This window comes from Bombus vosnesenskii, unplaced genomic scaffold (assembly GCF_011952255.1).
Source record: "Bombus vosnesenskii isolate JDL3184/JDL3185 unplaced genomic scaffold, Bvos_JDL3184-5_v1.1 scf7180000016261, whole genome shotgun sequence".
In the NCBI taxonomy this organism is placed as follows: Eukaryota; Metazoa; Arthropoda; class Insecta; order Hymenoptera; family Apidae; genus Bombus; species Bombus vosnesenskii.
The window spans coordinates 459,853-484,809 of record NW_022884330.1 but is presented as its reverse complement, the minus strand read 5'-3'; the positions used below and the strand labels follow the sequence as shown (position 1 = coordinate 484,809).

Sequence of the window (24,957 nt, the reverse complement as noted above, 5' to 3'; positions counted from 1 at the left end):
CGAACAACGACGGGAAACTGATAAAAGAAAATATCACGAGTCAATATTTATCGACTTTTTGATTTTGATATCAGTTAGCGGCTAAGACAGTACAATTTCTGAAAGTTTCGTAGATATAACTTTCTTAAAAATAGGTGACGTATCTACGAAACAGACTAACAGCTAAGAATACAATTTAAGGATCAACATTTTTTAAACATTTACTAGAAATCAAAACGCGTGTTTAATCCCATGATCAATTAAAACATCCAATGATATGTATAATATGGAGTTTACGGAGCCGTATGGAACCGATCGCGAAATCCCGCAATCGCTTGCTTTCCCTCGTGTTTCTCGTTTCTATCCTAAGCGAAATTACATCAACCGTTGATCCAGCGAAATATAACACGTGCCTTTTTTTTTTCTTACTCAATTTTTCTCCATCTGCAAGACGATCTAGCGGTCGGACGATCTCCATCGCGATGATAAACGCGAGTTTTTCAAGTCGGAAACTCGAGTGGAAGCTTGCCGTAAGCATGGCCGTAAAGCACGATGGCAGAAGCGGAAAGTACGAGAGGATCGGTTCCCGGTTTGCATTTATTGCGGCGAACGTCTCGCTCGGTAGGCGTGCTCGAGAGAGAGAGAGAGAGATCGTTCGCTGGCCGAAGAGAAAAAGAGGGTTTAAGGGCCAGGAGAAAAAGGGAAGCGTTCGTGGCGGTTGGAAATGAGCGGGGAATCGAAAGGCAGAAGGGGGTGAGCCACGAAGAGACATGGTGGGGATCCTCTGGATGCTCGCTCGATCCACGGCTTTCGTTGCTCCGTGCCACGATCCATGGATCAGTCTTGGTGCAACCGTCCCTTCGAACTGGTTGCCGCCAACGCGATTTAACGCGTCGTCTTCCATCGATTTAAATGTTTCGTGCGAGTACCTGTCCGTCTCCACCTTCGAACGAAACGGTATGAGCTGGTTTTTGCTCGAGTGCTCGTGTTTTTCCGTCGCTCCGCCGGAGGAGACTGCGTTTACGCGCACAAACCTTTTGGTAACGGTTCTTGTCGTAAATAGCGCACCAGACGAGAAATTTATCCGTTGCTGAAACAACGACGAAATGCTCGATCGAGAGCGATGCGTGTTCGAGCGTCTGTTGCGTCTGTTGCGCCTTATTCCGTTCGGACGTTCGGTGATTTGAACGCTCGGGCGAGCGATGTTCTTGTTCGGCCTGTAGAACCTGTAAGAGTTTCGCAGCAGTGAGACGTTTGACGTTAGTTCTGTACGAGTATCCTTTGATCTGCAGATTGGATACGACAGAAAAAGTATAAATTAATCAGGATTATTTATCAGGATTATAATCAGATAAATTAATCAGCAACAAGGATATTTTTAATAGCCCTTTGTAGCGAGTAATTGATTTTAAATTGGCGAGTTGTTCGCCACGAACGCGCCTTTGTAAGTATATCGGAGAATTTGAAGCACAAGTTCTACTCGAATTAATTTCATTACGGACCGTATAGATTCCGTTTTATCATTTTAAAAGATTAGTCCGATTTTATGTTTCTTTGAAACTCAGATATCGTTAAATTCGCGAATTCCGCTCGGAAGATGAAATGAATTCTGGTTTCGGTGTTCGAGTTTTGTTAGCTTCTATCGCGCAAGTATATTCGTGCCATTTCGCTTGTCGTTTCGAGCCAATATACGGCGGCATTGATGCCGCGAAGAACGTGTTCGATGGTGATATCAACGCCCGCATGAGAAAGTCGTGCGACCATCGATTCGCGATTACTTTACTTTAAACGGACTTCTGGTCTCTTCGCCTTTGTATCTCGAGCATTTTCACACGATGCATATAATATACGTAAATCGTTGGATCGATTGACTCGAACGTAGATCGCGTGACGCGTTAAAATCCATTGGAAGATTTGTATTATCACGTGCGAAGAAAAAGGAAAAAGTGACGTGTCTGTATGTGGAGTACCTGAAACGAGCGTCGTTTTGTGAAATATTCGTTTGGAAATCGGTGTCTGTGACGACAAAGAGTGAAGAAGAGGAAGAAAAGGAAGAAGAAGAAGAAGAGGAAAGAAGAGGCAAAGCGATCGATACAATCGTCGAGAGCAAAATAAATATTTCTCTCAGTGTGGCTAGAGTGGTTCTATCGACGAGTGATCGTGATGTGTTTTCCAATCTATATAATTGACGCAGTTTGTTAGTAATATGGTGTGAAACAGGTGATCGCGTTTGGATTACGAGTATCTGGAAACTCACTTTCGACCAATCATGTATGGCTGGTGAGTAAACATTATTACGTCTATTAACAATATTTCCCTGAAACCTTTTCAACTCGCCTTTCCTCCCACGTATTTACGATGGCTACAACAAGTATTCGACGAAGCATCTTTTGTCTGTTTCTACGTTTCATTCACGTCGTATCGAGCTTTTCCTAGTCGTACGAAGCTAGTTTTAACCAGATTCGATATACTTGAACTTCGATCAACTAGCGTGCCAATGTCGCCGATGAAAATACTTTCCTTAGCCATTGCGTGCGATGGATCCACTAGAAAAAAAAAAGAAAAAGAAAAAGAAAAATGCAGAAAAAATGACGTAGACTTTAACGTTCGGTGGTTCTCCGAATCGTTCTATTCCATTTTGACTGCATAATATAATAGTCGAACAAAATTCAAGCGTTCTTTTCGTGGAAGCACCTATCAACGAAACACAGGACGTTGTTCCGAACGAAAGGCGGCGTGGTTTCGTGGAAGTCGTGAGTTTAACGTTCGCGTTCATGCTGAAAGGGACTGACGAGCCGCGAAACGTGCACGCACCGCCTAACGAACGTATGCCTTGAATGTCCAGTGGAGTCCGCGTACGCATAAACCCGGCACGTGTATATATTTATTGTGTTCTTTATTCAGTATGCATCCGGTGGGCTGCGTGGCACAGGTAATAATGCGTTCGTCGTTGGTAACGCAACAGCGACTACCTGTTAAACTTTTCCGGCGACGATCCCTAGGTTCGTGGTACCCGTGGCGCGACGCCCTCGTCACGCGTCTGGCGCGTTACGTTGCCGCGTTTCGCGTTCTAGAAACGATGAAAATCGCCTGTTATCGGTATCGTTAACGATGATCGGTGTTATCGGACCAATTAGTAAAATCTTCGCCAAAGATCGTAGAATTCGGCGGCGACCGTCGACGCCGCCTCTTTCTTCTCTTGCTTGCTTCTCGTAATTCGTAAAATCTTGCGAATTTGGCTGGCAGAACGTCTGCAAAGAAGAAGCAAGAGAGACAACGTGCCGCGAAAGGTTGGCCATTGCGACGAGTATCACGTGAGAAAGGTAAACCGTCCGCGCGTATAGCAGGAAATGCAGTGGAAAGATAGCGAACGAGCACCTGCTGCGGCGAGCTGTTCGATGCATAGGTAATATAAACGCAATAATTCCGTATTGGACAGCGACGAGGCTTTAACTTGGCAGAAAATACGAATTCTACGTTGGTAAGTCGACTCCGTTCGGTTAAAAAACGTTCGAGAGCAACGAAACGTTCTTCCTCGAGGATCTAAGTTACAGCGTTTCCGAACGAGATGGCTGTATAAATATCGATAGTAAAATTAATTGAGTTCTGTTAGCACAGATGATATCGCATACCGGTTTTCCAGGAATGTAACGCGGTTCATTCATGTTTTACATCGTACGCGAATACATTATGGCGTTCTTTGCGCGTTATTTCCACCGATTCAATGGCGGATCGGCATCGCAGATAGAAGCCGACTCGAACATTTTTCCCCATTAAGCGCGAAAAATAAAAAGGATCTTCTTCCTTTGGAAATCTTCGCTCCACCGTTTTTCTTATCTTCGTTTCTTAGAAGCTTTCGCCGTTTCCTTTATTTTACATCATTCTCGTTTCCACGATTCCAATCGTACACATCCGACGAGGAGATGACGATCTTCGCGCAAACGGAGATTTATTTGCAGAAGAAGAAAAAGAAGGAGAAAGTGTGGAAGAAGATAGGAGCGACAAATCGCTGTATTAGGATCGAATTTATGACGTTCGATACGTAAATTATTCTATTCGCCCAGACTGTCTTGCAGGATAAATAAATTCTAGCAAATTCCACACGGTTAGCATCGTAAGCCGCAACGGAGCGTAACGTTTGCTACGTACAAAGATATATTAACGCGATTGTATCGGTGAATACGACGCAGGGGTCTTACAAATTTCACTGCAATTCGTCGGAAGCGGTGTGCGAGTAACTAGTTTGCGATTTTTCTTATTCCTCTCACGCTGTAGCCGATAATTCGCGTTAATTGAGTTAGCGATCAACGTTACTAAGAGGCAATTTCTTTCAGATTATCGTAATCGTAAATATTCTAAGTATACTTTATCCTTTCGACGATCAGACGTATCTCGAAAGGCGTTTGATCGAAATTTTCATCGAGTACCGGATACTACGACGAGACTGCGGATTCGTTCGCAAATTCCGAGTAATTCGCCTGAATTTCACATTCGATGGAAGAAAAGGATAAATTATTATCGAAGTTAATGGTGCAGCGTTTACGGAAGGTATCGTTAACTCGTATTATCTTTGAAAACAACGTGTATTGTTAATACGAAGGTAAGGTACGTAGTTCTTTTTTAACACGGCCAAACTACCACAATCTTTGAAAGTACAGTGTGTAACAGGGTTAATTAAGCGTTGCCGATGACTCAATTTCCAAGTTGATCGGTCACGTCGATCCGGACGGGCCGTAGGACAGACCGTAAGAGATTTCAGTGAAATGTGACTCCTCCGACGAAAACCTGTCATTAACGGCACCCTTTTTACACGCGCAAGTAAAAGACCTACACCATCAAAAGTCTGTCCCAGTTGAGTTTCAGCGACCAAAATATCGTACGAGTACGATTTCACCGACACATTCTGTCGAACAGTTTCTCATTTTTATTCGACATGCCGCGTTTATTCGCTTCGTTCGAACATCCCATTTGCTGTTTCCAAGCTTCGCGAAGGCTATCGATCAATTTATTTCACGAGATCTTTTTTCGCTATATTTCGAAATAGTTTCGACTCTTCCCTGAGGAAGCAGACCGCGGTGTCTACGAATCGTCGGGTCAAAATGCAAGTGCCAAGTGCGATTGCGAAATCAAAATTCTTCGCTCGTCGTTCAAATGTCGTCGATGTTCGTACGGTTGACAGAAATCTTGAGTTTGAAGATCTCGGAAGGAGTTTCAGCTTCAAAATCGAACAAGTTTCGATAAGAACGTGATTGGAGAGTTTTACGCAGTTCTATGCGTATTCTCGCGCAAGTGCCAAGTGCAATTGCGAAATAAAAATTCTTCGCTCGTCGTTCAAATATCGCAGACGTTCGTACGGTTGACAGAAATCTTGAGTTTGAAGATTTCGGAAGGAGTTTCAGCTTCAAAACTGAACAAGTTTCGATAAGAACGTGATTGGAGATTTTTACGCAGTTCTATGCGTATTCTCGCGCAAGTGCCAAGTGCAATTGCGAAATAAAAATTCTTTGCTCGTCGTTCAAATATCGCAGACGTTCGTACGGTTGACAGAAATCTTGAGTTTGAAGATCTCGGAAGGAGTTTCAGCTTCAAAACCGAACAAGATTCGATAAGAACGTGATTGGAGATTTTTACGCAGTTCTATGCGTATTCTCGCGCAAGGCAGAATATTATTAGCGTTCGGCAAAGGGACAACCGGTAATTAAACTTTGCTCTTTCATTATCTGCTTGCCTCTGGGATGAACGTGATAACGATGAAGGTTCGTGGTATCTCTGAATTATTGCCATCGCAACGATAATTCGGTATTGCAAAACACGATGAAGGACATGCAAAGTTCGTGCGTGCGGATTGATAAACAGTTTAATACCGAGCCGCTGTGCCGTATTTTATGCGTCTGCAAATATGTTTAACGTTATCGACGGTCTGTAATCGACGTAACGTGTTACTTGGTACTTGCGTCGTTTCAAGTTCCCTTTGAAACGCGGCTGCGAAATGGACTTTGTCTGCTTCTTCCCGGTGGTTTTTCGACGGAGATTAAAGAATTAATAAATCTGGAATTAATCGACGTAAGCATAAATATTTGTCGAAATTATGTACGTATGTTGGTCTGCTTGACACGAGCGATATAATTTACGATCGCGATTCCCAGTTTCCGTATTTGGCTCTCAACGAGTTACGGACGAGATTGTGGATTCCTTTAAACCGATTCACAGAATCGAATCAACCGAACGATGGAAATACGTAAAATCCACATTGAAATTCGCTTCTTCGTACGAACCTAAGCATCGCCAAGGAACGATCATCGCCACTGTCATTCGCGAAATTGTCCGATCGAATTTCCAACGAGACAAATAGACGCGATTATTCCCTAACGACGATTGGCTCTTAATGGATTAACCATAACCATAATTCAAAGTACGATGTAACACGAGAGAGAACGTAGATCATGGCGTTGCTACCGATATCTACGATAACAAACTGCTGGTAATTACGCTGCGTCTATAAATAATAAGAACGTTAACATTATATTCGACACTTGGATCTAACTCGGAAGAACGTAGATCATATGCAGGCAAAATTTATTCCCCAGTTAATAACTGACACACGCGTCATGTTTTCTTTATTCAGAATTAATCTCACCACCATGTGCATAAATGAATTCGTCGTCGATCAAACGATATAAACTAGTCGCGATATAAAAGCCGCGTAAATTATTCCGCGCGCCGTACTAATAAATTATTTACAAGTGATAATAGGCGTTCGCTTTAACGCCACGTAGCCTCGCATCGAGGTAACAAGACTCGCTCTTACGACCACACGCTTTCTCTGTTCGACGTTTTCGAATCGACGTTTTTCCACGACCGATCTTGCTCGATCCCTCTCGATCTTTCGTATCTACGTTAGAAAATCGTGGATCGGTCGAACGCCTGGAAAGGTACTCGAGCGTAAAATTTCCTGGTAGCGGAACCCGATCCATTTATCTAATATCTCGTCACGCGTGCGTATACATTCTTGTCCTATGCATTAATTAGCCTAATCGTGGCGGCACAATCGTTCCACCGAGATGCGCTTGTTCGCAGAATCCCGGAATAGACGGTATAAGCGACGCGGTGCCGCATAATTAGACAGGATACGAGAGCCGTAGATGTAATCGTCGCAGGCTGCATCAAAAGCGAGATCGTTGTATCGCTGTTTGCTGGAATATCGTCGCTTTTGAAACTCGTTTCAAAACCGACGACGCGACTACCAAGTTCAATGAATATCGCTGTCGATTGCATCTTGTTACGTATTATGCGTTTTTAGCGGCGCAGCGAGTTGCTCGGATAAGCTCGTGGACAGGTTCGTGAAACTTGGATTCGCGCGATATTCACCAACTCCACGAGGCGAACCAAGAGAATCTGTTTCCAAGTGTTTCGTTCTCCGTGGAAGGCTGTATCGTATTTGAAAGTATTTGGTTGTTCGCGATTTTGCCGCGATTCCAGAGGATTAGGGTGTTTAAAATGGCGTTTAAAATGCTGCAGCGAGTTTAGTTCGCGAGAGCGTTTAACCGTCGAAGTGACTCCCACTTCAAGGAAAACTCCACGTCTTTTCTAAAGTTTAATTTTCTTAGTGCTCGAAGCCATCGAGTATCGTTTAGCACTAAATCAATTTAAAGGACCTCTCATAGTTTTCTAGGAACATGTCTCGCACGGATGATGCAACGTGGTACAGACAGGCCAGTTTTCCGTAATTATATAAATACCCATAGACCCATGGCTTCCTCTCCGTCTCTTACAAGATAAAACCTTAACATCAACCCTCGGTGTTTCTATGGCAGATTCCACCCTTACTCTGCCATATTTTGCCAATTTTAGCGTAGGAGATATCGTAGTTTCGTTTGACGTAAATTCGTCGATAGTCGATAGGGAAATTATAATAATACGAATAAATTACGAAGCGCCATCGAACGAACCGAGACACTGCGCATCGATCGGTGTAAAACGCGACAAATAACGGCCGAGGTTTTCGTTTTCGAGAGCAATGTCTCGAGTTCTCGGGACTTTCAGCGGACCGGTCTGCCCACTACGATCGCAAGAGGATCAACGAACGAAAAAAAAAGAGTGGAAAAAGAAAGAGCAAAGTAAGAAAAAGGAAGAATTCTACCGTAGGAAACGGCGCATTACACGTCTTGGTGAACAGCGTAGTCTTTGCGAGCCGATAGCAGGACCTTAAATCCTCGTTGCGGCCTCTCGTATCTACGATACACGGTGACATTGGACGTTTCTTTGGCGTGTTCGGTATCACCGACTTCTTAATCTCGGACGTGACAAATTACTTCGTCGTGTCGAGGAACGCGTATGCTTCTTCCCCGCCTCTTTGCCGCTGTTCCGTTTTATTTGCATCTTTATGCCAGCCGGCGCAGCGCGTGATCCGAAAAGCGTATTCGGAGAGAGAAGTTGAAAAATATGTCGGATATATCGGCCTGCAACGACAACTCTGTCCGCGTTCTCAAATACGAACGCTCTCAGTCGAGAATCGATTATTTGTTGCCTCGCTCCTTTTTCCTATCTCGTACGAGTCGAGTGATTAATTCAGGAATCGACGAATAACCGTATGGAAGCGAAAATTATAAGGCGATTAGGACCTCGTGGAAGGACCAACGAAGAAATATCTCGCGTTTTGTCATTCGCATCTCGAGAAGAATAGATAGGCGAGCGACGATAAGCGAGAAGTTATTTTTTAAATGAATTATACGTCGACACGGATACCAAGTGGAGTTCTATTTTCGTGACACGAATTCTCTCGAAATATTTAGGCAGAATTTATTGGATCGAAATTCAGGTTTGCTGGAGCTACAAAAATCGTAAAAACGTCTGACATAAATTTCATAATGGAAAGGAAAAGACACGAGCTCTTATTATTTGAAAATTTATCGGTTGGTTATTATTCGCCGCAACAATTTTATCGTGGCGATTCTTCCTTTTCCTTTTGCTAGCAAAAATAATTATTATCCCACAGTTGTATCGATTTTCTTCGTCGGTTCGTAAAAATCAAAATTCAATTACCCCGTACATTACGCCAGACCGCGTTTCAAGCACGAACGATATTCGCATAAAGCCAATTAATCCAATCACGGGGAACAAGAAACTTCCTCTTATCCCGATCGAACATCGAAATCCGACGAGTCAACGAGGAGGGTGGATTATCCTTTGTCGAACTTTACGATTCGTCGTTCGTTACTTTGCTACGTTGTACGAGCAGGGTTGTAAGCGTTATATCTACGCGCATGTAGCGCGGTGAATTTCGAAGGAACGCACGAAACCGACGATAATTTATTCCGTGGCCGTAAACTTCGCGGCGGACAGCCTTCCTACGCTTGTTTCCTCTCGAGCCAAAAGTGCTAAGCAAACACGTATACAGGGGGTCTGTTCTCCCGGTGCGAGTATACGTTTTCTCCTTTTTTCCCTTTCTCTCTCTCCATCTTCGCCGCGTGATTTTTTCCTTTCCCTTTTCCCTTTCCGTTTCCCTTTCACCTACGCTCTTCTATCTCCGTATCTCCGCGTTTTACCTCAGCCTTTGCACGCGCATGTACACGGAGTTTCCTCCTTTTCTCCACAAACTTTGTTCTCCTCGGCACACAAAGATTTTATACGACGTTTCTCGATGCAAATGTTTGATTAAGCGGTTGTAGGCGAACGTCGAACGTGCTTTGAAATACGTATGCACGTACGATCTTATTGAAAAGCGTAAGAGCACATATTTAAAGTTTTCAGGAATTTTGTCATTTTGTCGCCAAGTCATAGATCGCGTTCCGTATCTTCTTGTCATTTTTGCAAAGGGATATTCGCAGAAAAATTTGACGCAATATCTCTCGTCTCGTTCGTTTCGACGAGAAAAGTAAGAAACAGCCTGCGTATACTTTGGCCTCTCGCCCGTTGCCTTCCCGTACGCGTATTTCCGCGTGAAATCGAAATGAATATTCCTGCGCCGTGGTTTTTACGCCACAGACCCGCGGCTTTCGTGCTCCTTTGACAAGAATTCGCCGATCGCCGCTTCTCCGTTCGGGGAATTTAACACGGTGGCCATTGTGCTTTCGGTATCGCCGCTCCTTAGGACAAAAGAATTTCGAAATGTATTTTTCTTGCTTTTAACACGGTGGCAAGGGACAAAAATCGAGTTGCGAATTTCAACTTTTCAAGCGGTTCACGTGGTTTCATCGCGTACGCGCAATAAAGATCACCGGGCTGCGAACAAGTACACGCTTTGCGACGCTCCTGGCGCAACAACTGCACGCACGCTTCTCCAGAACGTTCTCAAAGACGCCCCTGTTCTCCTGCGAGAGGCAGAATCGTTGTAAGGACGACCTCGAGCAACGATTATCTTCGTTGCTCGAGTTAATCAGGGGTCGCGATCTAAGCGAAAATTCAAATTACTCTAATCGCCGGCAGAGATTGTAGCGGTTGTCCCGTGTACGAAGAAACCACGATCCCGTTGCTGTAATTAATAGAACACGGAGAGTGCAGATTTATCGTGCTCGCCCTGTTGTGCCAGCCGAGGGATCGGACCTTCGAATTATCGAATTATCTAATCGCGCTTGTTAACGCCGTGTTTCCATGCTAAGAGGTAGGACAGATTTATTGGAGCGAGGATCGATGGACGCGTTCGTCGACGATCTGCAGCTTTTCCATTGGCATTGTCGATGAAATTGCTGGCAAAGGGTATGTGCTATGCCGCAGGATCGCGCGGACACGCGAGATCGTCGGCCGCGCAAAACGCCAAAGGCGCTAATCGAACCGCAGATCGTAAGGGTTTCTTCTGGTTGCTGCAACGCTTCCACGTTCTCAACGCGATAAACCGAACGATGCGTGATAACGACGCGTCTCTGCTATTTGTTCGACACGCGGATCATACGGAACACGGATGTTTTCTTTAGCGAATAACGATGAGAATGCGAGAAGCGTGAGTTCCGACTCGTAGATTTTATCGTAGGATGCTGCGGATACGTATTTTCAGGATTGGCTATTGTCTTATTTTTGCTTTATAAACCGGCGGAAAGTTACTATCCGCATGTACGTACGTTCTTTAAACGTTGTACCATCCACGCGCCATTTACTCGATTCACTTTTCTCGCCAATAAATAACAACATCCGTATAAATCAAACTGGAGATCGCGTGTACCGCGTTCTCCCATAAATAAGCTGTTGCATAACGCGATCCCGTTGTCTCGGTATCTGAACCACATTCCGCAGCGACAAAAAAAAAAAGAAAAAAAAAGGAGAAGAACGCGATCGAATCCACCATTCTGGCGCTTCGCAAACGAGTTTTACATATTGGCCGATTCGTAGGAAACGCGCATCGATTTGCATACGAGATCCTGCTTAATTCACGCGGCCACGTTAACGAGCCTGGTTAAACCAGTAGATAAATTCGAGATCGAGGCGTTTCTACACGCGTAATGGTAAATCCTGAGATCGATCTTAAACATCGCGGATCGACGAAGAGATTCTGCAAACGCGAATAATAAGGATATTGTTTTTTTTCCTCGGTCGTTCGTGTTTTCACGAGGCTCGTTCCTTTGCCTGTTTACCGCCAGACTTGGCGTGAATCTTCGCTGAAGCTTCTTGCCATTTCTGTTTGCGAGTAAAGAACAGCATGATCCAAAAATTCCATCGTCGAAAGAAAGGTGTAATCAAGACGAAGATATCGTCCGTTATCCTGGAAAAACGAAATACGCAGCGACATTCGTATTGCCTCGAGCAATCGTTGTTACATCGCTGATTCTTGTATTCGAAGCTAATACGAGATCTTCTTGTGCAACGACACGCTACTTCTGCCTTCATTCTTATCTTTGATAAAAACGCGTGCTATAGGGAAAAAGAGGATAACGATGGATGATCGAGAGCGAAGCATCGTCAGATTTAAAGCGATTATTTAAAGCGATTATTTAAGGCGATTCGCATGGTATAAATATCCAATTTAAATTATACAGGTTGGTTGGTAACTGGTGATACGAGCGGAAAGGGGGTGATTCTACGCGAAAAAACAAGTCGAAAATATGGAATAAAAATTTTTCGTTCGAGGCTTTGTTTTCGAGAAAATCGACTTTGAATTACGCGTGCGGTACGTTACAACGGATCTCACTGTTGATCGTTGTCTCGATGGAAAAAAGAAAATTAAAAAAAAAAAATGTTTATTCTATATTTTCGACTTCTTTCTTCGCGTAGAATCACCCCCTTTCTGCTTGTTCCACCAGTTACCAGTAACCACCCTGTATTATATCGAACAAACACATTATTTTTCTCGGTAAACAGCTACGTCTGAATACGTTTCTTATTTGTTCGTTTATTCGCCCCGATATCTCCTTATATTCTTTCTTCGTTTACCTTCTCAGCTTGTTTACATTTCTGGCTTATTTATATTCCCCATTCGTCTGTTTACATTCTCATAAAAGCGTATACACGTCGAAGTGGGTATTAACTTGTAGTAGAATGAAATCGCTTCTTACGGTACAAGCGTAACGTTGCGTATCACGGTTGATACAGTCGTCGGGCCTGATACTTTCTTCGTTTTGATACGATCAAACGTTACATGGAGCACGATCGCAGGTATAAAACAGCGTGAGTTTCCTCGCCGCAGCTCCTGTGCCGTTAATCGTCGCGCGTTACGATAATACGAGCTCCGACGATCGGCGTACCATTAAACCTAATAACAGCTAGGTTTGTACAAATAAACAAAAGACGTGGAAACATCGCGGAATCCTGTACGCTCGTTTGCTCAATCAAATACGTCCACCTTCGTCCTAAATCGTCCCTATAATTCATACCAGTTTCGTTTATCGAGAAATCTACTGCAACGATTTCGCTTCTTAATATGTCGTTTCCATCACGATAGATATTATCGCTACCGGATATAAATGAATAATATTACGTCCTATCCTTTTCAAAACTACGATTCTATTATTTTTTTTTTACAAGAATAAAGTTCCTCCTCGCGTATTCGTTATCCGTTGGTTAATCGTAACGTAGAAAGTGTTGCTAAAGAGCAACCGGTCAGGTCAAACCGATCTGTCGATATCGCGTACCTCGAATGACTCAACGCTCAAGGTGGAGGAGGTTTAATAGATCGAGCGTTAGGGTAATCTAGCACTGAATTTGCGCCTGTTGTATGAACACGGTGGTGGTAAGATCTCGTTGGGAGTGAAGTATTCAACCCGCACGGTACGATGTCTGATGACGAGGTGTCCTAGTACGTTGCTGGTTCTCTTCTCCAGCCGTTGGGTCTCGTTCGTCCTTCCCGACCGGGGTTTCTCCCTGACCTTTGAGTCCTCAGGTTTACAGTTCGGGGAGGACAGGTAATTCGGAATTTCTCAAAGAAGGGAATGGACTTGTCCGTGCCATAAACGGACGGCCACTGAAAATTCCGAGCAGAAGGAGAAACAAATTCTTTTTGCGAGTTGTGAATGATCGAGGAGAGGCAGGCGGTCGTAACGATCGACGGTGAATCTCGATGGTGAAGAGAGCGAAAAACAAAAGCAGATTTAAAACGTTACCAAAGATAGCAATATCCTACCTTGTTCGCCGATGCTCATTAGGATCTGTCAGTACTTTCACGCCGATCGCATTCTCGATCGATCGGTTGGTCTGGTGTGTGAGAATCGTGTTGTTCGATTACTCGTCCGGCAACGACAATTATACAGCGCCGCGGCTGCCTTTCTATCACGACTCGCGTGTTTTCCGCGCGCTCGTAAGGGCGGATCCGATTCCTTTAACAAGAACCATCCGTCGAATCGTTTATTCCCCTTTCGAACGTACGTGATTCTCTCAGTTGGAAGAAATATCACGAGGAAATGGGAATTTAATGAAGCGGCCATAGAGGCTACTCGCGCCGGCTAAGGATTCATTAATAATTCGCCGCGGCGCGGCGGTTCAGCTAACAAATGCGAAACTGCAATTCCATTACTCGTATTTCAGTTATAGATCTGGTAAGAGATAGTCGTTATTGGCATTATTGAATTATTTCGTATCGATTATTTCAATTGCACTGGTTAAGCGAACCGGTCTCAGGGTAATCAGATCAATGGACAGTCCATGTTCTTCGCTTGTTTCTTCTCTTTGCGGAAAAATACACGCTAATAGGTCCAGCTAAAGGGCCGAGTATCAGTCGTGGCTAAGTCAGTCAATCGCTATCTTTATCTTCCAGAAGATGGTCTTCTAGCTCTGTGGCTACAAAACATTCGTCATACTTTTCCAAACGATGAGTCGGAATAGTAAGGAATAAAATTGTGAGACTCAAGGGACGATGTTTTCAAAAGTTGGAATGTGCGATTAAATCGAAACTCTGAAAACCAGAACTCGCGTCACTGCGGTTTTTAACTCGTCGAACGAGATGTGTCACCGAAACGCGAATGGACCCGTGGCGTCAGCTTCGGAAGTTTCGATCGCAACGAAAGCACATTTTCTGATAGAAACGGCAACGACACCGCGTCCAGATCGTCGCTGTTGCTGGCTGCGGCTAGCGGATTCTACGTACGAGACTGGCTTAGGTACGATATCGATTCAGTGCTGAGAAAAACTCGTCGAGCGTCTGGTCTTGCAGGATTTTCAAGAAAGCTACGGCTCGGTCGCGTATCTGCTCGTAGGTTGAATCTTCCAAGACGAGTCCGTTGCTTTCTCGATATTATTCCACGCTGGTGACGCACACGCTTTACGGAAACAGCGTCGTTTAATAAAACTGCAGGAGATTCTCCGTGGAATGAAGTTTGCAGGACGCGTGATCGGAATCGTATCTGGTCGAACTATTCCCGAGGCGTTTTGTTTTTGACCTTCTGGTCTGAATAGATGCGAGATGTTCGGTAACGAGCGGATCGGTAACACGAATGGCAGGGGAGTCGTGTGCGTTTTCTTGGAGATAATCCTGTAGAATACGGTTGAAAGTGTCGTATAAACGGACGCTATACGGACACAGGAATTAGAAGCGTCGAATAAGATCGTGTCATTGAAAGATCAGCAGAAATGGAAATATTTACATTCTCGGGATTTCTTAATTTTTAAAACGACTTAATAAATAGTAGTTAACTATATAAACTATATTTACATAATCCCGACGTTTGTCCTGATATTTACGTGATATTTATAATATAATACTTTAAGATTTAAACCGAACGAATCGATAATATCCTGATTGAAAACGTAGATATTATGCTAATAGCGATTCAGAGTTCAGAGATCCCGTACCGTTACGTTCGATCGAATGGATTAAATCGCGGATCGATCGACTGCGTACTTATTAGCGATTATTTATTATTAATTGAATTATAATTTATCCAAAACCAAGCGAAATTATTCGATTCTGCGACGAATACGTATCGGACCTGCTTTATGTAAAATTTCCATTCGTTCGTTGCCTTCGTCCGAACTTTTATTTTCACCATGTTGCGAGCATACTTCCACCGTGGCACATCTTCTCGTAAACAATCTCCAATTAAAATTTCTTTTCTCGCGTTCCCTCGTTTCCACCACATTTCCATATTTCGCTGGAGGATGTATACGCGCGCATAAATATCGTCGGCGACTCTGTATCGCTTTGCGGAATCGCTCGCGCGGTTCAAAGAACGAACCGGATAAGCGTGCGATTAATGGATGGGTCGTAGAATTCATAAATGTTGAGGGCTTAGAGAAATTCGCCGTGATTCACAGCTGGATACATGGTCGTGATAAATCTGCTATAATTTGCCATGTGCCGACAGCACGGTAATTGAATTAATTCTAGTTGAAATCGAACACCGTGGACGTCGATAGCTTTTTCCTGGGGCGATTAGAAGCCGAGCAACAGTAGTGTCGAGACACGTTGCGGCTCGTGACCGACGTTTACATTGGGCAACTCTCGATCCATCGGCCGATCGACTTTAAAAATTCAAAATCGACCGTGTAAATAAAATTTTAATCGCGTAGAAAGGACTTGCGATCGTTCAACTACGTGTTATCTATCTTTGCTTTGGATTAAGTCCTTCTGCACTGTAATTTGCTAACTGGTAATATCGGTAAATGATAAGTTACATAATCGTATCGATCATGCGCTCGTTTCTTTATGATTTTCCAATTTTAATAAACGAATCGCGTAGACTCGTAATCTGTATATATTCGCTACTGGAATTTTATTTCTTCTGTTATATCCCTGGCGTATTTTCTGATTATACGTATAGTAGCCTTCACAAGCGGTAGTCAGAGAAACCTGTAGGTTTTCTTTTTTCTCGAAAGCAAACTCCGATCGTTACGATTTCGTTGTTGACAGCCGTAGGCGGACTGCACGCATTTCCTTGATAATTACACCGATACGTACTACAAGCGACGTTAACCAAGACTTTTTGCTTCGTGTTCTCCTAGCAGGAAGTACTCGCGGAACGGCAGCGATACGATCCATAATTTGCCGCAATTATGTCAATTTAGACTTTCACTGGACTCGCGCGATCTTTATTCCATTGAATTTCTGCTCGGAATTAATAAACTTGTAGTCGAGGCGATATTTGTGCCGGTACTGTAATTGTTGTGCAATTATTGGCACAGAAATGAAGATAGATAACGATATAACGTACCTGTATGCATCGTTTTGCTATCAGTAATTCGTCGAGTAATTTCCTCGAACGACAGATAAGAAATTACGTTAACAATTTCAAGCCGACTAACTTCATCCTTGAACGCGTGATATAACGCAGAGAATCTATCATGCCTGTATCCGTAGTAATATATAATTATTTAAACATCGAATCTCTGCAATTATTTTCCCCTGTTTATCGTACTTGCAGAAGTCAGCAACACGTTGTTCGCCAAAAACGGTAACATTCTTGCTACCATCTAACTCGCGCATGAAATTAACGTTTCTTCTTTCTAACTCGAACTCTAACGCGCGTCCGCGAGAATGAAATTCCTCGACTATGTTCCTCGAAAACGTTCCCTCAACCAAATTGTTGTTCCATCAGTGCCAAAGTGGTAAATTCGTTAAGATAGCTCCGTGGCAGCCTTTCCAGTCGAACGATCGCGCAATCCAATTTACTCTCATTATTCGTAATTGGTCGCGAGGGAAACGATGTTACGGCCGTACTGGACAACCGGCAATTCTTGCACGGCCATTGTTGCTTGGCATCTGGTTGCATGCGGAATACGCCATAGAGGAGGAGGAAGCGTAGTTACCGTGCCTAGCTACCATGGCCCGGCATCGTTAGAATTTCAAAAATCATTGCCCTCATGACCATAACGCGTACCGTTAGAAAAACTGTTAATAACGCTCGGTTCCGACCATTACAGTGTTCAATGACTGTTGCGAGTATAATAATGACGTAACGCGGCCAACAGGTCTGGTTAACGCACCCACAGCCGCGTCAATTTTTTACCATTGAAAGTCTCCGGCCAAAGCAAGACGATTCGCTACGTTATTGGCTACTGATCGTTCCGTGTTTTCTTTGATCACGGAATTATTCAACGGAGTTGCTCGCACGGTTTTTGCGCTTTTTCCAGATAGAGGAAGCCGAGGTTGCGTTTTTTAAAGGAAATTCATCTCGATAGCGAATCGCGGCGATTTATTTCCCGTAATTTGCGCAAACGAGGATGTCGAATCGCAGAAGCAGATAATTCGACGAACGCTTGCCATAGAGATATTCGTTCGCTGAGAAGGAAATCGAAGAAGTTGCAACGAAAAGAGATTCGAAAGGCCGGCATCTTTGATCTTCGTTCGATCGCGTACCAATTTTTTCGTGCGAAGTATTTATTTATCGTATCGTACTAATTGCTATCTCCAATCCATCAGACGCTACAACGTCTTTTTATTTATGCGAAGTAGGGGACGTCTCGTTTCCGGCACCCCTTTGCAAATGCTAATGGCGACAAGGTGGTTTGTTTTCGCGAAACTACATTAGCCCATCGCGGCGATAAAATATCTGAATGTTCGCAACTGCGAAGAACGAGATAACCGACGTTCCGTGTAATACATTACGTCTCACCTTCTAAAGTACCACGTCGTATGTACAATACGCTTATAAGTGCATGTTGCCTTTAACTATACGCTTTGTACACCTTGTACCGATCGTGATGCGTGCGTGTTATATCTTTCCCAGTACACCTTGCTGTCGATGTATAAATTTACGCATTTCTCACTCGCGCCTACGCGAATGGATCGTGGACACCGTGTAACGAACTGTGTATTTGCGTTTGCTAGCAGATACGCTCATAGATCTAGACACTCGTCGTTCGTTCTTCGGGCAGACTTAATGGCAAATTGACCATGAGATTTTCCTTGTAATCTTCTCTCAACTTTCTTCCAGTAATTTACGTTTTTTTATCACTTTCGTTTATTTTTCAATCGTACGGTTCGTGTCTTAATTTCGCGTGTCTTCTGCGTAGCTACGTAACGAAATACGCATAAAGGTAACGAGTCAACAGAAGATTCGGATCGGAAGAGTCTCATATTGTTGTGCCTTGGAGCGTCAACGTTGTTTTGGTTTGCTAGGTTCAAAGGTGAACGAACTGCGAACAAAATATTATCGCTGTTATTCGTAATCGTCAACCGGAGTTACATTCGAACACTTTTTATAACAACAACTGTAGTTGTAAACAGACGAACGTGCTCTCTAGGACAGTCGTTGTAGCGAGTCATCGAGTCGAATAGCGAGCGACGATTACGACCGGCGTACAATATCTCTGTACTTGTATTTAAAGTGATTTTAATATACACCGACTATTGCAATTTTATCACTCGTCTCTTTGATAAACTAACACGTTTAATAAACCACCTCGGTAATTTTATAGAATAGTCCGCGATGATATTGGCGATCGTCTAAGCTTGCAGAGTGCGTTCAGCGTTTCTCCCGAGATAAAAATATTTTTATAGACGGTGTGTTTATTCCGTTCGCTACGAAGTATTGTTTACATCATTTTTTTTATTTTATGGCCTTTCTCAATGGTTTATGGTCTGTGTCGGTTTATTGTTCATTGTTAGGATACCGAAGAAGGGTGCGCGCTTGACTAAAAGATTCGAATGTTTCTTATTTTGTAAGTAAATAAAGAATTTTTTTACGAATGTACGTTTCTTCCTGTAACTTTTTATAAGAACCACGTATCCTATCGCTTACAAATATCAAAGAGGAATTAATCGAAAGGAAATGTTCGCGATATTAGGAACGCCGTGCTTTTTTACCTTTCCCTTTTTCGACGTTCAGAATCGTATTCCTTCGGGAGAGTCGTTGCCCTCGATCGGATACCTCGACCAAATAATCCAACAAAACGTGCCTGATGAGTTTTTCTAGTGGCGGTCGTAACGTAAGGTGGTCGTTTCGAGGATCGTCGTACGATTTCCATTCATCATTTTAAACGAGCACGGTTTTAACTGGCCTTGCTGCGTGTAAGCTACCCGTAACATCGCGATAAGATTGGCCGATCGAAAAGAAAAACAGTAACGCGTTCGTTATTTATTTCCAGCTTTCTTTATCGTCTTTAGGTTCCTCTCTTACCTCGTAATCTCGCGTTAGACTCAACGATATATCGTAATTCGAGTCCACGAGAATTGCCATGCTAAGACGAACTGTTCACGTACTATGCTAATCTTGTACTAAATATATGTTGCACGGCAATTATCTTGTAACTTCTATGTACCTATGTACGCTACGTATGTATTGTAACGTCTATACAATTATAACTGCTACAGTGTCGACGAAGTTTGAAAATCTGTTGTTTGTGAAAAACTTTGAAAAACTTTCCATTGTAAGCGTTCGAATACTTTCGTCAGCCGCTGTAGCTTACGTTGCCAGAATCGGTTCCCTAACTGGTAGTTGGAATGAAAGACGCTGCTCCATGTACGGATCGGGCTCGTCGTCTTACCCTTGGGACCGACCTCGAACGAATCATTAGCAGTACCGTGCATTAACGTGGGCGTAACCGTAGACCCGATCTCTAGATCGAGTCATAGCCATCGTCAAAACAATAACGGTCTGCGGCGAATTAATAGTATCGGAGATAAATGGCCGGTGTTGGAGCTAGGCCGAATTATTGCATGGTGAAAAAACGGAGCAGCTGTCGGAAGGCGAAACGCCACGAATACTCAACTACCGGCTTTGCGTTGGAAACAGTTTTTTTAGGTCGATCGAGCATTTCGCTTGGAAGCAAAGCGATCGCGTGTTGCGATTAGCGGATTATAACGGCGCGGCTGCCTGAAAGCTTCGTTCGCGATAACGTGCCAGTTGGGATTAAGTTGTTCGAAGTTTGTTGGAATTAAGCGTCTAGCGGTCGGTTATGAGAGAACAGTCGAAAGAAACGCGTAAACGAACGTAAATTGGATGATACGTGGATTTGTTAAGATTAACGAGATACGCTAATTAGCAGCGACCGATTTAACGAACGTTTCAAGTTCGAGGGATTTGAATTTTTCACGCCTGTTATCTCGATAACTTAGAGTTATCTCGAATTTGGAAAAATCGATGGCGCAGGTTTTATTTAGATCTACGCTGTTCACGTAGCGAGTTAGCTTAGAAATTTCTATGAATTTAGGAGAGTCGATGGAATAAATCAATTACCAAGAGTTTCTTATGTAACGAATCTTTGAAACTAAAATTACGTTTCCTTTTCAATATTCTTTTAAAGTAACTTTAACGGATCGTCTTACTCGAAAGCTTCTCTTCAAACCAGTTCGCGTTTTTCCAATTGCGAAAAGTTTTTGCTTTCGTCCGAGCGAGCTTGACCGCGCAAAAGATCAGTAGCATTTCCCGGAATTCATGTAAAATTACGCTCGTATTCCTTCGTTATTATTGTCCCTTGAACTGAGAAAGAACTGGCGTAAATGGCACTACCGTCTGATTTATAAAGTGTTTCTGTTTAAAGGTGGAACATGTTTATTTCCATCTTCGTTTCTCCCGATACGATTCTGCAGAAGTAACGTTCATGAATCGCAATTGAAACAATAACGAGCAGAGGCATCGGATACAAAAAACGAGAATGTGGTAACAAACCAGCGATTAGCAGCTCGGCAACTGCACTTTCCCTCTAATATGATCGCTCGGTGCAGTTTCATCGAGATCCATGATAAAAAGGGGCTCGGGGCGGGCTGTTATCGTCCCTCTGGTGAATCGTAAGAAACGCGACGAAAAAAAAAATACTCTTGTTCTGTCTGGTTCTTCGTAGCGTGCATATCGACGGTTGTCGGACACGATACCGGTTTTACGAAGCGACGTTGATCTCGTTCCGCCGTATCTTCGGAGAATTACGCAATGCGTTCTCGCAAGATGAGGCGAGTCTCGCGTACATCGTCGTTCGTCATAGATCTTCGATCATTTTGTCTGAAGATTTGACGGGGAATGACTGGAACTTTGATACGAATTCTCGACGAAAATAAATATTTAAGTACACTCTTAATCACGATCGGTATCTACGTGATTTTATCACCCACCGGGCGGTCTCTCTCTCTCTCTCTCTCTCTCTCTCTCTCTACCTGAAATACTTTAGTGGATATTAAGGACATTTCCGAGCTATCAGCGCAAACTTAACCGGTTAAAAACAACTGGTTAGAAGAATGGAAAAACTCTTAATACGTGTACACAGGCTCGTTTCCACCTATATTTAGTTTTTTAGTTAGCAACTTAATGGTGTAGAGGATTGATCTTATCAAGTATCACGAATAACAGACTATCTGTTTGTGAGTAATTTATTAAAGATATTAATTCGACACAAAGAACAAGTCCAGGTATAATAACTTTCGCGAAATAAATACGCGCAGTCTCAAGAAACTCCGTATACACGTCTGATGCGTCTGTATGCTTATACTACGATCGCTGAACTTCCACGCTCGTCATTTCGTTTGTTTATTTATACTGGTCGGGGGAAAGTTTGAACTCGACTGCGTTTGACGGTTGCAAGTAGCGGCGACATTGTTTTGCTCGGAGTTCATTACTCCTTGCAATACCTGTGACCCAACGGTCATGATACTCCGAAATAAAACAACAACGGGATTTGAATTTGTCCTGCTCGTTGAATTTGTTCGTTAGTGTGACTCGTACTTTATAGCGTGGAAATTCGTCTACTTTTGTTTCCTCGCGACTGAAGTTAAACATAGGACATTTAGTATTCTTTACATGTTCGATAATGGTAAATAAAGTTGTATTATACAGGCTGTTATGGAATAATGACTAAATATATTAAGTCGAAGGAAGCGAAGCGAGGATAAAAGGAACGACAAAAGTCGATCTTGAACGAGAAACGACTTGTATACGACTGTACAAGAAACGAAATAAAATAGACAACACGATCGTATCGCATACGTTTCTTTCAAAGAAACCGATCCAATAGTCTTGTATATTGTACGTTCCATTCTTTCGAACTCGAGCGATCATAACAGTTTCGATAATTGGTTTCGATTATCACCGATTATTAGCAGATACCAACTCGAAGACGAATGGCCAAGAAAGAGCCATTACTATCGACCATTCTAATCGGGATATCGATGATCTTAACGAAGGTGAATCCGCTAATTACACGAGTCACGATCGTTCAACGATTTACGATCGCAACGAAAAGTAGAACTCGAGAGATCGATCGCGATGTTTCGCGCCGGTTGCCACCGGATCGCCACTCCTTTTTATTCGATCGGCATCTTTACTCAACCTTGGTAATTTGTACGCATTATCGTAACGCGATACAAAATTGTCGGCCAACTTTTGCTTATCGCTGGAACAGCTCGCGCGAACGTGGGACGATCGGTTTACGGATAACAGAGCGACACCGAAGTGCGCTTTAATCGGATTTTTTGGAAACGTTTAATCAACCAGCGTTGAACGCGTAGCAAGACTAACGATGAACTTGTACCGTAGACATTCCACAATTATCGCGTTTATATCGAACTAACGACACGATTGGTTACTCGAATATTTTAAAGTTCAAAGACGCTTGAAATTTCTCAGTATATTTCAATTTCGCTCTCGTTTTAGCAAGTTGAAAGTTCTTTCATTTGTCACTTCTTAAGAGAATGCTCGACGCGCAATGAGATCTTTTTTCATATTTCGTTGAAACCGAAGATATTATTTAACGTTAGAAAAATATGATCGAATCGACGATGACGAAGAGAACGTGACCGGAGCGTCTCGTGTCACTCAGTGACCAGCAACGTTTTTTAATGTTCTTAATGTACTACAACGTTTTATTGAAATTCTAAACGATTGGTACTCGCCGAACCAGTAGCTCCGAAAGTTCGTGCGACGAACGAACGAAAAAGAGTCGAGGCATAACGAAGACGTGGCCGTATAAGAAATGCGTGCCAGGAATCCAATTAAACCGCTTTAATTCCCTTGCTATCTTAATCGTCGACTATTAAATTTAGCCCGCTACCTCGATAAAATGGCAAACGATGCCGCGATCATAACGAACCGGTCCAGGCTTCTAACACGGAAACCACGAGCGTCGAAAGAAGGAACGCTCGTGCGCTGGATCATCGACAACTTTCGAGTGGAACGTGTACGTCATAATGCAACTTACAATCGAAAATTAAGCAATAATCGCGTGGACGTGGCCGCCGTGAAACCAAGAGCTGATTGATGGAATTGGCGATGTCGTCTGTAATTAAGTGCCGCGAAAACGGTATAAGTGAGACGTATATCAGCGGACAGGAGTAAGTTAATGAGGCGTATGCATACATATAAGTGAAGTAAATGGGGAGAGACGCGTATTCAATCAACGTTCACGTTAAATTGCAAACGAACGCGAAATGTCCGCTTGGCCAAAGCGATCGCGGTTAATTGGTAATTACCTGGATAGAGATCTGCGAGATTATCTCGCTATTATGCCAGAAATGCTTTGGTCTGTTCTTTTTATTGAAATTTAAGATTAAGATCGGAGATGGGATTGCTGATTAGAATGGAAAGTAATTGGTATTAAAGATAAAATAAAATAAAATAAAATGAAACGAAATAAAATAAAATGAAACGAAATAAAGTAAAATGAAGAAAAAAAGAGAACGAAATATAGATAGTCGAATCAACCAAACCGCTATCAATCTGTAAGTAGTATAGTCATTTTACTACACAGACGGATGGTTTCAACGCTCGTTTTCCATCGCAAAAATAAAAATTCTTAGGGTTTCGTCGATTTCTATCGGTTGTAGGTTAAGGAAAGAAAATACGATACAAGTACATTTGCACAAAAGCAAGTACATTTATACTTCTCTGTAACCGAAGCATGAACGTTATCGCGAACAAGTATCCTTGAACGTACGGCATTCGTCAACGATCAATGACCATACACGTTACGTTAATGTTTCAGAAGAACAAAGAGTAATTAAATTCTACCGGCTCTAAGAAATTTTTCTCCGAAGAAGGGAAACGTAACGAGAACATTGAAAGCGAGAAGAGCAATTTTTCTCCGCCATAAAGACATCATCGAACACCGCGTTCCTCGAGTTGGTCTGGCGGTTTTTCCGCGTCGAAAGGGAAAATGGTTTGTTCCGCGGCCATTCTGCCGTTAATTGGGAAAATGATTTTATCCGGAGGTCTTTACGCGAGCGCATAAGAGCGGATTGAAAGCGCGCGGAATCTGCGCGGCGTTGATCTTGCCACAGCCGAAAGAAATAGCGGACAATTATCTACTCATCCCTTTTACTACCGCGGGAACGAAACACGCTGGTTCACTCTGCTACGCATTCCTTTGCACTCCTGCAGTTAGCATCGCGCCGAGAATCGCCGATTCCCATGATACCCGATTCCCCGGTGGTGAGGTTTATTCGGTGAATTAAGCGGGCAAATTACGGCCGATCCTCCTCGTAAAACATATCACGCTCTCTAATATATCGGCCGGGATATTAATATGTTTACCGAACGGTTCGAAGAATCCTTCTCGGCTTAATCGAAAGGATTTACAAGTTGGCAAGGATTTACAAGGATTTACAAGAAGCCAGGAGTTACCTCTTTTTATCTACAGGTTAAGCGAAATGATCCATACGGTTAATCGAGTCCGGTGTAACCGGCACGGAACGGCGTT

The 24,957-nt window shown here is 43.2% G+C and overlaps 1 protein-coding gene across 1 annotated transcript in view; it reads left to right on the top strand.

The window, feature by feature from the left end:
- Nucleotides 1-1,909: 1,909 nt before the first annotated feature.
- Nucleotides 1,910-24,957, top strand: part of LOC117241683 (ankyrin repeat domain-containing protein 6) — a 133,769-nt gene continuing 110,721 nt past the window's right edge. Inside the window, exon 1 of the mRNA XM_033507676.1 lies at nt 1,910-2,259. The gene's annotated coding sequence lies outside the window, so the exon portion shown is untranslated. The remainder of the gene's footprint in view (nt 2,260-24,957) is intronic.